This window comes from Taudactylus pleione, unplaced genomic scaffold (assembly GCF_031769625.1).
Source record: "Taudactylus pleione unplaced genomic scaffold, aTauple2 ptg000160l, whole genome shotgun sequence".
Taxonomy (NCBI): domain Eukaryota; kingdom Metazoa; phylum Chordata; class Amphibia; order Anura; family Myobatrachidae; genus Taudactylus; species Taudactylus pleione.
The window spans coordinates 827,869-841,737 of record NW_028284562.1 but is presented as its reverse complement, the minus strand read 5'-3'; positions in this window follow the sequence as shown (position 1 = coordinate 841,737).

Here is a 13,869-nt window from a genome sequence, read left to right as displayed (position 1 = left end):
CATAGCACTGTCTCCCCTCACATAGCACTGATTCCCCTCACATAGCACTGACTCCCCTCACATTGCACTGACTCCCCTCACATAGCACTGACTCCCCTCACATAGCACTGATTCTCCTCACATAGCATTGATTCCCCTCACATAGCACTTACTCCCCTCACATAGCACTGACTCCCCTCACATAGCACAGACTCCCCTCACATAGCACTGACAGTGACTCCCCTCACATAGCACTGACTCCCCTCACATAGCACAGATTCCCCTCACATAGCACTGACTCCCCTCACATAGCACTGATTCCCCGCACATAGCACAGACTCCCCTCACATAGCACTGATTCCCCTCACATAGCACAGACTCCCCTCACATAGCACAGACTCCCCTCACATAGCACAGACTCCCCTCACATAGCACTGACTCCCCTCACATAGCACAGACTCCCCTCACATAGCACTGACAGTGACTCCCCTCACATAGCACTGACTCCCCTCACATAGCACAGATTCCCCTCACATAGCACTGACTCCCCTCACACAGCACTGATTCCCCTCACACAGCACAGACTCCCCTCACACAGCACAGACTCCCCTCACACAGCACAGACTCCCCTCACACAGCACTGATTCCCCTCACACAGCACAGACTCCCCTCACACAGCACTGACTCCCCTCACACAGCACTGACTCCCCTCACACAGCACTTATTCCCCTCACATAGCACTGACTACCCTCACATAGCACAGACTCCCCTCACATAGCACTGACTCCCCTCACATAGCACTGACTCCCCTCACATAGCACTGACTCCCTTCACATAGCACTGATTCCCCTCACACAGCACTGACTCCCCTCACACAGCACAGATTCCCCTCACACAGCACTGACTCCCCTCACACAGCACTGACTCCCCTCACACAGCACAGATTCCCCTCACACAGCCCTGACTCCCCTCACACAGCACTGACTCCCCTCACACAGCACTGATTCCCCTCACACAGCACTGACTTCCCTCACACAGCACTGATTTCACTCACACAGCACTGACTCCCCTCACACAGCACTGACTCCCCTCACACAGCACTGATTCCCCTCACACAGCACTGACTCCCCTCACACAGCTCTGATTCCCCTCACACAGCACTGACTCCCCTCACATAGCACAGACTCCCCTCACATAGCACAGACTCCCCTCCCTTCACATAGCACTGACTCCCCTCACATAGCACTGACTCCCCTCACATAGCACTGACTCCCCTCACATAGCACTGACTCCCCTCACATAGCACAGATTCCCCTCACATAGCACAGATTCCCCTCACATAGCACTGACTCCCCTCACATAGCACAGACTCCCCTCACATAGCACTGTCTCCCCTCACATAGCACTGATTCCCCTCACATAGCACTGACTCCCCTCATATTGCACTGACTCCCCTCACATAGCACTGACTCACCTCACATAGCACTGATTCCCCTCACATAGCACTGACTCCCCTCACATAGCACTGATTACCCTCACATAGCACTGACTCCCCTCATAGCACAGACAGTGACTCCCCTCACATAGCACTGACTCCCCTCACATAGCACAAACTCCCCTCAGATAGCACAGACTCCCCTCACATAGCACAGACTCCCCTCACATAGCACTGACAGTGACTCCCCTCACATAGCACTGACTCCCATCACATAGCACAAACTCCCCTCAGATAGCACAGACTCCCCTCACATAGCACAGACTCCCCTCACATAGCACTGACAGTGACTCCCCTCACATAGCACCGATTCACCTCACATAGCACTGACTCCCCTCACATAGCACTGATTCCCCTCACATAGCACTGACTCCCCTCGCATAGCACTGATTCCCCTCACATAACACTGACTCTCCTCACATAGCACAGACTCCCCTCACATAGCACAGACTCCCCTCCCCTCACATAGCACAGACTCCCCTCACATAGCACTGACTCCCCTCACATAGCACAGACTCCCCTCACATAGCGCTGACTCCCCTCACATAGCGCTGACTCCCCTCACATAGCACTGATTCCCCTCACATAGCACTGACTCCCCTCACATAGCACAGATTCCCCTCACATAGCACTGACTCCCCTCACATAGCACTGATTCTCCTCACATAACATTGATTCCCCTCACATAGCACTTACTCCCCTCACATAGCACTGACTCCCCTCACATAGCACAGACTCCCCTCACATAGCACTGACAGTGACTCCCCTCACATAGCACTGACTCCCCTCACATAGCACAGATTCCCCTCACATAGCACTGACTCCCCTCACATAGCACTGATTCCCCGCACATAGCACAGACTCCCCTCACATAGCACTGATTCCCCTCACATAGCACAGACTCCCCTCACATAGCACAGACTCCCCTCACATAGCACAGACTCCCCTCACATAGCACTGACTCCCCTCACATAGCACAGACTCCCCTCACATAGCACTGACAGTGACTCCCCTCACACAGCACAGACTCCCCTCACACAGCACTGACTCCCCTCCCACAGCACTGACTCCCCTCCCACAGCACTGATTCCCCTCACACAGCACTGATTCCCCTCACATAGCACTGACTACCCTCACATAGCACAGACTCCCCTCACATAGCACTGACTCCCCTCACATAGCACTGACTCCCTTCACATAGCACTGATTCCCCTCACACAGTACTGACTCCCCTCACACAGCACAGATTCCCCTCACACAGCACTGACTCCCCTCACACAGCACAGACTCCCCTCACACTGCAATGACTCCCCTCACACAGCACAGATTCCTCTCACACAGCACTGACTCCCCTCACACAGCACTGATTCCCCTCACACAGCACTGACTTCCCTCACACAGCACTGATTTCACTCACACAGCACTGACTCCCCTCACACAGCACTGATTCCCCTCACACAGCACTGACTCCCCTCACACAGCTCTGATTCCCCTCACACAGCACTGACTCCCCTCACATAGCACAGACTCCCCTCACATAGCACAGACTCCCCTCCCTTCACATAGCACTGACTCCCCTCACATAGCACAGACTCCCCTCACATAGCACTGACTCCCCTCACATAGCACTGATTCCCCTCACATAGTACTGACTCCCCTCACATAGCACTGACTCCCGTCACATAGCACAGATTCCCCTCACATAGCACTGACTCCTCTCACATAGCACAGACTCCCCTCCCATAGCACTGACTCCCCTCCCATAGCACTGACTCCCCTCACACAGCACTGACTCCCCTCACACAGCACTGACTCCCCTCACATAGCACAGATTCCCCTCACATAGCACTGACTCCCCTCACACAGCACTGATTCCCCTCACACAGCACTGATTCCCCTCACACAGCACTGACTTCCCTCACACAGCACTGATTCCCCTCACACAACACTGATTCCCCTCACACAGCACTGACTCCCCTCACACAGCACTGATTCCCCTCACACAGCACTGACTCCCCTCACATAGCTCTGATTCCCCTCACACAGCACTGACTCCCCTCACACAGCTCTGACTCCCCTCACATAGCACTGACTCCCCTCACACAGCACTGACTCCCCTCACATAGAACTGATTCCCCTCACATAGCACTGTCTCCCCTCACATAGCACTGATTCCCCTCACATAGCACTGACTCCCCTCATATTGCACTGACTCCCCTCACATAGCACTGACTCCCCTCACATAGCACTGATTCCCCTCACATAGCACTGACCCCTCACATAGCACTGATTACCCTCACATAGCACCGACTCCCCTCATAGCACAGACAGTGACTCCCCTCACATAGCACTGACTCCCCTCACATAGCACAAACTCCCCTCAGATAGCACAGACTCCCCTCTTATAGCACAGACTCCCCTCATAGCACTGACAGTGACTCCCCTCACATAGCACTGACTCCCCTCACATAGCACTGACTCCCCTCACATAGCACAGATTCCCCTCACATAGCACTGACTCCCCTCACATAGCACAGACTCCCCTCACATAGCACTGACAGTGACTCCCTTCACATTGCACTGACTCCCCTCACATAGCACAGATTCCCCTCACATAGCACTGACTCCCCTCACATAGCACAGACTCCCCTCACATAGCACTGACTCCCCTCACATAGCACAGATTCCCCTCACATAGCACTGACTCCCCTCACATAGCACTGACTCCCCTCACATAGCACAGACAGTGACTCCCCTCACATAGCACAGATTCCCTTCACATAGCACTGATTCCCCTCACATAGCACTGACTCCCCTCACATAGCACTGACTCCCCTCACATAGCACAGACAGTGACTCCCCTCACACAGCACTGATTCCCCTCACATAGCACTGACTCCCCTCACATAGCACAGACTCCCCTCACATAGCACTGACTCCCCTCACATAGCACAGACAGTGACTCCCCTCACACAGCACTGATTTCCCTCACATAGCACTGACTCCCCTCACATAGCACAGACTCCCCTCACATAGCACAGACTCCCCTCACATAGCACTGACTCCCCTCACATAGCACAGATTCCCCTCACATAGCACTGACTCCCCTCACATAGCACTGACTCCCCTCACATAGCACTGATTCCCCTCACATAGCACTGACTCCCCTCACATAGCACTGATTCTCCTCACATAGCATTGATTCCCCTCACATAGCACTTACTCCCCTCACATAGCACTGACTCCCCTCACATAGCACAGACTCCCCTCACATAGCACTGACAGTGACTCCCCTCACATAGCACTGACTCCCCTCACATAGCACAGATTCCCCTCACATAGCACTGACTCCCCTCACATAGCACTGATTCCCCGCACATAGCAGAGACTCCCCTCACATAGCACTGATTCCCCTCACATAGCACAGACTCCCCTCACATAGCACAGACTCCCCTCACATAGCACAGACTCCCCTCAGATAGCACTGACTCCCCTCACATAGCACAGACTCCCCTCACATAGCACTGACAGTGACTCCCCTCACATAGCACTGACTCCCCTCACATAGCACAGATTCCCCTCACATAGCACTGACTCCCCTCACATAGCACTGATTCCCCTCACATAGCACAGACTCCCCTCACATAGCACTGATTCCCCTCACACAGCACAGACTCCCCTCACACAGCACTGATTCCCCTCACACAGCACAGACTCCCCTCACACAGCACTGACTCCCCTCACACAGCACTGACTCCCCTCACACAGCACTGATTCCCCTCACACAGCACTGACTACCCTCACACAGCACAGACTCCCCTCACACAGCACTGATTCCCCTCACATAGCACTGACTACCCTCACATAGCACAGACTCCCCTCACATAGCACTGACTCCCCTCACATAGCACTGACTCCCCTCACACAGCACAGACTCCCCTCACACAGCACTGACTCCCCTCACACAGCACTGATTCCCCTCACACAGCACTGACTCCCCTCACACAGCACAGATTCCCCTCACACAGCACTGACTCCCCTCACACAGCACAGACTCCCCTCACACAGCACTGACTCCCCTCACACAGCACTGACTCCCTTCACACAGCACTGACTCCCCTCACACAGCACTGATTCCCCTCACACAGCACTGACTTCCCTCACACAGCACTGATTTCACTCACACAGCACTGACTCCCCTCACACAGCACTGACTCCCCTCACACAGCACTGATTCCCCTCACACAGCACTGACTCCCCTCACACAGCTCTGATTCCCCTCACACAGCACTGACTCCCCTCACATAGCACAGACTCCCCTCACATAGCACAGACTCCCCTCCCTTCACATAGCACTGACTCCCCTCACATAGCACAGACTCCCCTCACATAGCACTGACTCCCCTCACATAGCACTGATTCCCCTCACATAGCACTGACTCCCCTCCCATAGCACAGATTCCCCTCCCATAGCACAGACTCCCCTCCCATAGCACTGACTCCCCTCCCATAGCACAGATTCCCCTCACATAGCACTGACTCCCCTCACACAGCACTGACTCCCCTCACACAGCACAGATTCCCCTCACATAGCACAGATTCCCCTCACACAGCACTGACTCCCCTCACACAGCATTGATTCCCCTCACATAGCACTGACTCCCCTCACATAGCACTGACTCCCCTCACACAGCACAGACTCCCCTCACACAGCACTGACTCCCCTCACATAGCACAGACTCCCCTCACATAGCACTGACAGTGACTCCCCTCACATAGCACTGACTCCCCTCACATAGCACAGATTCCCCTCACATAGCACTGACTCCCCTCACATAGCACTGATTCCCCTCACATAGCACAGACTCCCCTCACATAGCACTGATTCCCCTCACACAGCACAGACTCCCCTCACACAGCACTGATTCCCCTCACACAGCACAGACTCCCCTCACACAGCACTGACTCCCCTCACACAGCACTGACTCCCCTCACACAGCACTGATTCCCCTCACACAGCACTGACTACCCTCACACAGCACAGACTCCCCTCACACAGCACTGATTCCCCTCACATAGCACTGACTACCCTCACATAGCACAGACTCCCCTCACATAGCACTGACTCCCCTCACATAGCACTGACTCCCCTCACACAGCACAGACTCCCCTCACACAGCACTGACTCCCCTCACACAGCACTGATTCCCCTCACACAGCACTGACTCCCCTCACACAGCACAGATTCCCCTCACACAGCACTGACTCCCCTCACACAGCACAGACTCCCCTCACACAGCACTGACTCCCCTCACACAGCACTGACTCCCTTCACACAGCACTGACTCCCCTCACACAGCACTGATTCCCCTCACACAGCACTGACTTCCCTCACACAGCACTGATTTCACTCACACAGCACTGACTCCCCTCACACAGCACTGACTCCCCTCACACAGCACTGATTCCCCTCACACAGCACTGACTCCCCTCACACAGCTCTGATTCCCCTCACACAGCACTGACTCCCCTCACATAGCACAGACTCCCCTCACATAGCACAGACTCCCCTCCCTTCACATAGCACTGACTCCCCTCACATAGCACAGACTCCCCTCACATAGCACTGATTCCCCTCACATAGCACTGACTCCCCTCACATAGCACAGATTCCCCTCCCATAGCACAGACTCCCCTCCCATAGCACTGACTCCCCTCCCATAGCACAGATTCCCCTCACATAGCACTGACTCCCCTCACACAGCACTGACTCCCCTCACACAGCACAGATTCCCCTCACATAGCACAGATTCCCCTCACACAGCACTGACTCCCCTCACACAGCATTGATTCCCCTCACACAGCACTGATTCCCCTCACACAGCACTGACTTCCCTCACACAGCACTGACTTCCCTCACACAGCACTGATTCCCCTCACACAGCACTGATTCCCCTCACACAGCACTGACTCCCCTCACACAGCACTGATTCCCCTCACATAGCTCTGATTCCCCTCACACAGCACTGATTCCCCTCACACAGCACTGACTCCCCTAACACAGCTCTGACTCCCCTCACACAGCACTGACTCCCCTCACACAGCACTGACTCCCCTCACATAGCACTGTCTCCCCTCACATAGCACTGATTCCCCTCACATAGCACTGACTCCCCTCATATTGCACTGACTCCCCTCACATAGCACTGACTCCCCTCACATAGCACTGATTCCCCTCACATAGCACTGACTCCCCTCACATAGCACTGACTCCCCTCATAGCACAGACAGTGACTCCCCTCACATAGCACTGACTCCCCTCACATAGCACAAACTCCCCTCAGATAGCACAGACTCCCCTCACATAGCACAGACTCCCCTTATAGCACTGACAGTGACTCCCCTCACATAGCACTGACTCCCCTCACATAGCACTGATTCCCCTCACATAGCACTGATTCCCCTCACATAGCACTGACTCCCCTCACATAGCACTGACTCCCTCACATAGCACTGACTCCCCTCACATAGCACTGATTCCCCTCACATAGCATTGACTCCCCTCACATAGCACTGACTCCCCTCACATAGCATTGACTCCCCTCACATAGTACTGACTCCCCTCACATAGCACTGACTCCCCTCACATAGCACTGACTCCCCTCACATAGCACTGATTCCCCTCACATAGCACTGACTCTCCTCACATAGCACAGACTCCCCTCCCCTCACATAGCACAGACTCCCCTCACATAGCACAGACTCCCCTCACATAGCACTGACTCCCCTCACATAGCACAGATTCCCCTCACATAGCACTGACTCCCCTCACATAGCACTGACTCCCCTCACACAGCACAGATTCCCCTCACACAGCACTGACTCCCCTCACACAGCACTGACTCCCCTCACACAGCACTGATTCCCCTCACACAGCACTGACTTCCCTCACACAGCACTGACTCCCCTCACACAGCACTGACTCCCCTCACATAGCACAGATTCCCCTCACACAGCACTGACTCCCCTCACACAGCATTGATTCCCCTCACATAGCACTGACTCCCCTCACATAGCACTGACTCCCCTCACACAGCACAGACTCCCCTCACACAGCACAGACTCCCCTCACACAGCACTGACTCCCCTCACATAGCACAGACTCCCCTCACATAGCACTGACAGTGACTCCCCTCACATAGCACTGACTCCCCTCACATAGCACAGATTCCCCTCACATAGCACTGACTCCCCTCACATAGCACTGATTCCCCTCACATAGCACAGACTCCCCTCACATAGCACTGATTCCCCTCACACAGCACAGACTCCCCTCACACAGCACTGATTCCCCTCACACAGCACAGACTCCCCTCACACAGCACTGACTCCCCTCACACAGCACTGACTCCCCTCACACAGCACTGATTCCCCTCACACAGCACTGACTACCCTCACACAGCACAGACTCCCCTCACACAGCACTGATTCCCCTCACATAGCACTGACTACCCTCACATAGCACAGACTCCCCTCACATAGCACTGACTCCCCTCACATAGCACTGACTCCCCTCACACAGCACAGACTCCCCTCACACAGCACTGACTCCCCTCACACAGCACTGATTCCCCTCACACAGCACTGACTCCCCTCACACAGCACAGATTCCCCTCACACAGCACTGACTCCCCTCACACAGCACAGACTCCCCTCACACAGCACTGACTCCCCTCACACAGCACTGACTCCCTTCACACAGCACTGACTCCCCTCACACAGCACTGATTCCCCTCACACAGCACTGACTTCCCTCACACAGCACTGATTTCACTCACACAGCACTGACTCCCCTCACACAGCACTGACTCCCCTCACACAGCACTGATTCCCCTCACACAGCACTGACTCCCCTCACACAGCTCTGATTCCCCTCACACAGCACTGACTTCCCTCACACAGCACTGACTTCCCTCACACAGCACTGACTCCCCTCACACAGCTCTGATTCCCCTCACACAGCACTGACTTCCCTCACACAGCACTGACTTCCCTCACACAGCACTGATTCCCCTCACACAGCACTGATTCCCCTCACACAGCACTGACTCCCCTCACACAGCACTGATTCCCCTCACATAGCTCTGATTCCCCTCACACAGCACTGATTCCCCTCACACAGCACTGACTCCCCTAACACAGCTCTGACTCCCCTCACACAGCACTGACTCCCCTCACACAGCACTGACTCCCCTCACATAGCACTGTCTCCCCTCACATAGCACTGATTCCCCTCACATAGCACTGACTCCCCTCATATTGCACTGACTCCCCTCACATAGCACTGACTCCCCTCACATAGCACTGATTCCCCTCACATAGCACTGATTCCCCTCACATAGCACTGACTCCCCTCACATAGCACTGACTCCCCTCATAGCACAGACAGTGACTCCCCTCACATAGCACTGACTCCCCTCACATAGCACAAACTCCCCTCAGATAGCACAGACTCCCCTCACATAGCACAGACTCCCCTTATAGCACTGACAGTGACTCCCCTCACATAGCACTGACTCCCCTCACATAGCACTGATTCCCCTCACATAGCACTGATTCCCCTCACATAGCACTGACTCCCCTCACATAGCACTGACTCCCTCACATAGCACTGACTCCCCTCACATAGCACTGATTCCCCTCACATAGCATTGACTCCCCTCACATAGCACTGACTCCCCTCACATAGCATTGACTCCCCTCACATAGTACTGACTCCCCTCACATAGCACTGACTCCCCTCACATAGCACTGACTCCCCTCACATAGCACTGATTCCCCTCACATAGCACTGACTCTCCTCACATAGCACAGACTCCCCTCCCCTCACATAGCACAGACTCCCCTCACATAGCACAGACTCCCCTCACATAGCACTGACTCCCCTCACATAGCACAGATTCCCCTCACATAGCACTGACTCCCCTCACATAGCACTGACTCCCCTCACACAGCACAGATTCCCCTCACACAGCACTGACTCCCCTCACACAGCACTGACTCCCCTCACACAGCACTGATTCCCCTCACACAGCACTGACTTCCCTCACACAGCACTGACTCCCCTCACACAGCACTGACTCCCCTCACACAGCACTGATTCCCCTCACACAGCACTGACTCCCCTCACACAGCTCTGATTCCCCTCACACAGCACTGACTCCCCTCACATAGCACAGACTCCCCTCACATAGCACAGACTCCCCTCACATAGCACAGACTCCCCTCACACAGCACTGATTCCCCTCACACAGCACTGATTCCCCTCACACAGCACTGACAGTGACTCCCCTCACATTGCACTGACTCCCCTCACATAGCACAGATTCCCCTCACATAGCACTGACTCCCCTCACATAGCACAGACTCCCCTCACATAGCACTGACTCCCCTCACATAGCACAGATTCCCCTCACATAGCACTGACTCCCCTCACATAGCACTGACTCCCCTCACATAGCACTGACTCCCCTCACATAGCACAGATTCCCCTCACATAGCACTGACTCCCCTCACATAGCACTGACTCCCCTCACATAGCACTGACTCCCCTCACATAGCACAGATTCCCCTCACATAGCACTGACTCCCCTCACATAGCACTGACTCCCCTCACATAGCACTGACTCCCCTCACAAAGCACTGATTCCCCTCACATAGCACTGACTCCCCTCACATAGCACTGATTCTCCTCACATAGCATTGATTCCCCTCACATAGCACTTACTCCCCTCACATAGCACTGACTCCCCTCACATAGCACAGACTCCCCTCACATAGCACTGACAGTGACTCCCCTCACATAGCACTGACTCCCCTCACATAGCACAGATTCCCCTCACATAGCACTGACTCCCCTCACATAGCACTGATTCCCCGCACATAGCACAGACTCCCCTCACATAGCACTGATTCCCCTCACATAGCACAGACTCCCCTCACATAGCACAGACTCCCCTCACATAGCACTGACTCCCCTCACATAGCACAGACTCCCCTCACATAGCACTGACAGTGACTCCCCTCACATAGCACTGACTCCCCTCACATAACACAGATTCCCCTCACATAGCACTGACTCCCCTCACATAGCACTGATTCCCCTCACATAGCACAGACTCCCCTCACACAGCACTGATTCCCCTCACACAGCACAGACTCCCCTCACACAGCACAGACTCCCCTCACACAGCACTGATTCCCCTCACACAGCACAGACTCCCCTCACACAGCACTGACTCCCCTCACACAGCACTGATTCCCCTCACACAGCACTGATTCCCCTCACATAGCACTGACTACCCTCACATAGCACAGACTCCCCTCACATAGCACTGACTCCCCTCACATAGCACTGACTCCCCTCACACAGCACAGACTCCCCTCACACAGCACTGACTCCCATCACACAGCACTGATTCCCCTCACACAGCACTGACTCCCCTCACACAGCACAGATTCCCCTCACACAGCACTGACTCCCCTCACACAGCACAGACTCCCCTCACACAGCACTGACTCCCCTCACACAGCACAGATTCCCCTCACACAGCACTGACTCCCCTCACACAGCACTGACTCCCCTCACACAGCACTGATTCCCCTCACACAGCACTGACTTCCCTCACACAGCACTGATTTCACTCACACAGCACTGACTCCCCTCACACAGCACTGACTCCCCTCACACAGCACTGATTCCCCTCACACAGCACTGACTCCCCTCACACAGCTCTGATTCCCCTCACACAGCACTGACTCCCCTCACATAGCACAGACTCCCCTCACATAGCACAGACTCCCCTCCCTTCACATAGCACTGACTCCCCTCACATAGCACAGACTCCCCTCACATAGCACTGACTCCCCTCACATAGCACTGATTCCCCTCACATAGCACTGACTCCCCTCACATAGCACAGACTCCCCTCACATAGCACTGATTCCCCTCACACAGCACAGACTCCCCTCACACAGCACAGACTCCCCTCACACAGCACTGATTCCCCTCACACAGCACAGACTCCCCTCACACAGCACTGACTCCCCTCACACAGCACTGACTCCCCTCACACAGCACTGATTCCCCTCACACAGCACTGACTACCCTCACACAGCACAGACTCCCCTCACACAGCACTGATTCCCCTCACATAGCACTGACTACCCTCACATAGCACAGACTCCCCTCACATAGCACTGACTCCCCTCACATAGCACTGACTCCCCTCACACAGCACAGACTCCCCTCACACAGCACTGACTCCCCTCACACAGCACTGATTCCCCTCACACAGCACTGACTCCCCTCACACAGCACAGATTCCCCTCACACAGCACTGACTCCCCTCACACAGCACAGACTCCCCTCACACAGCACTGACTCCCCTCACACAGCACTGACTCCCCTCACACAGCACTGATTCCCCTCACACAGCACTGACTTCCCTCACACAGCACTGATTTCACTCACACAGCACTGACTCCCCTCACACAGCACTGACTCCCCTCACACAGCACTGATTCCCCTCACACAGCACTGACTCCCCTCACACAGCTCTGATTCCCCTCACACAGCACTGACTCCCCTCACATAGCACAGACTCCCCTCCCTTCACATAGCACTGACTCCCCTCACATAGCACAGACTCCCCTCACATAGCACTGACTCCCCTCACATAGCACAGACTCCCCTCACATAGCACAGACTCCCCTCACACAGCACTGATTCCCCTCACACAGCACTGATTCCCCTCACACAGCACTGACAGTGACTCCCCTCACATTGCACTGACTCCCCTCACATAGCACAGATTCCCCTCACATAGCACTGACTCCCCTCACATAGCACAGACTCCCCTCACATAGCACTGACTCCCCTCACATAGCACAGATTCCCCTCACATAGCACTGACTCCCCTCACATAGCACTGACTCCCCTCACATAGCACTGACTCCCCTCACATAGCACAGATTCCCCTCACATAGCACTGACTCCCCTCACATAGCACTGACTCCCCTCACATAGCACTGACTCCCCTCACATAGCACAGATTCCCCTCACATAGCACTGACTCCCCTCACATAGCACTGACTCCCCTCACATAGCACTGACTCCCCTCACAAAGCACTGATTCCCCTCACATAGCACTGACTCCCCTCACATAGCACTGATTCTCCTCACATAGCATTGATTCCCCTCACATAGCACTTACTCCCCTCACATAGCACTGACTCCCCTCACATAGCACAGACTCCCCTCACATAGCACTGACAGTGACTCCCCTCACATAGCACTGACTCCCCTCACATAGCACAGATTCCCCTCACATAGC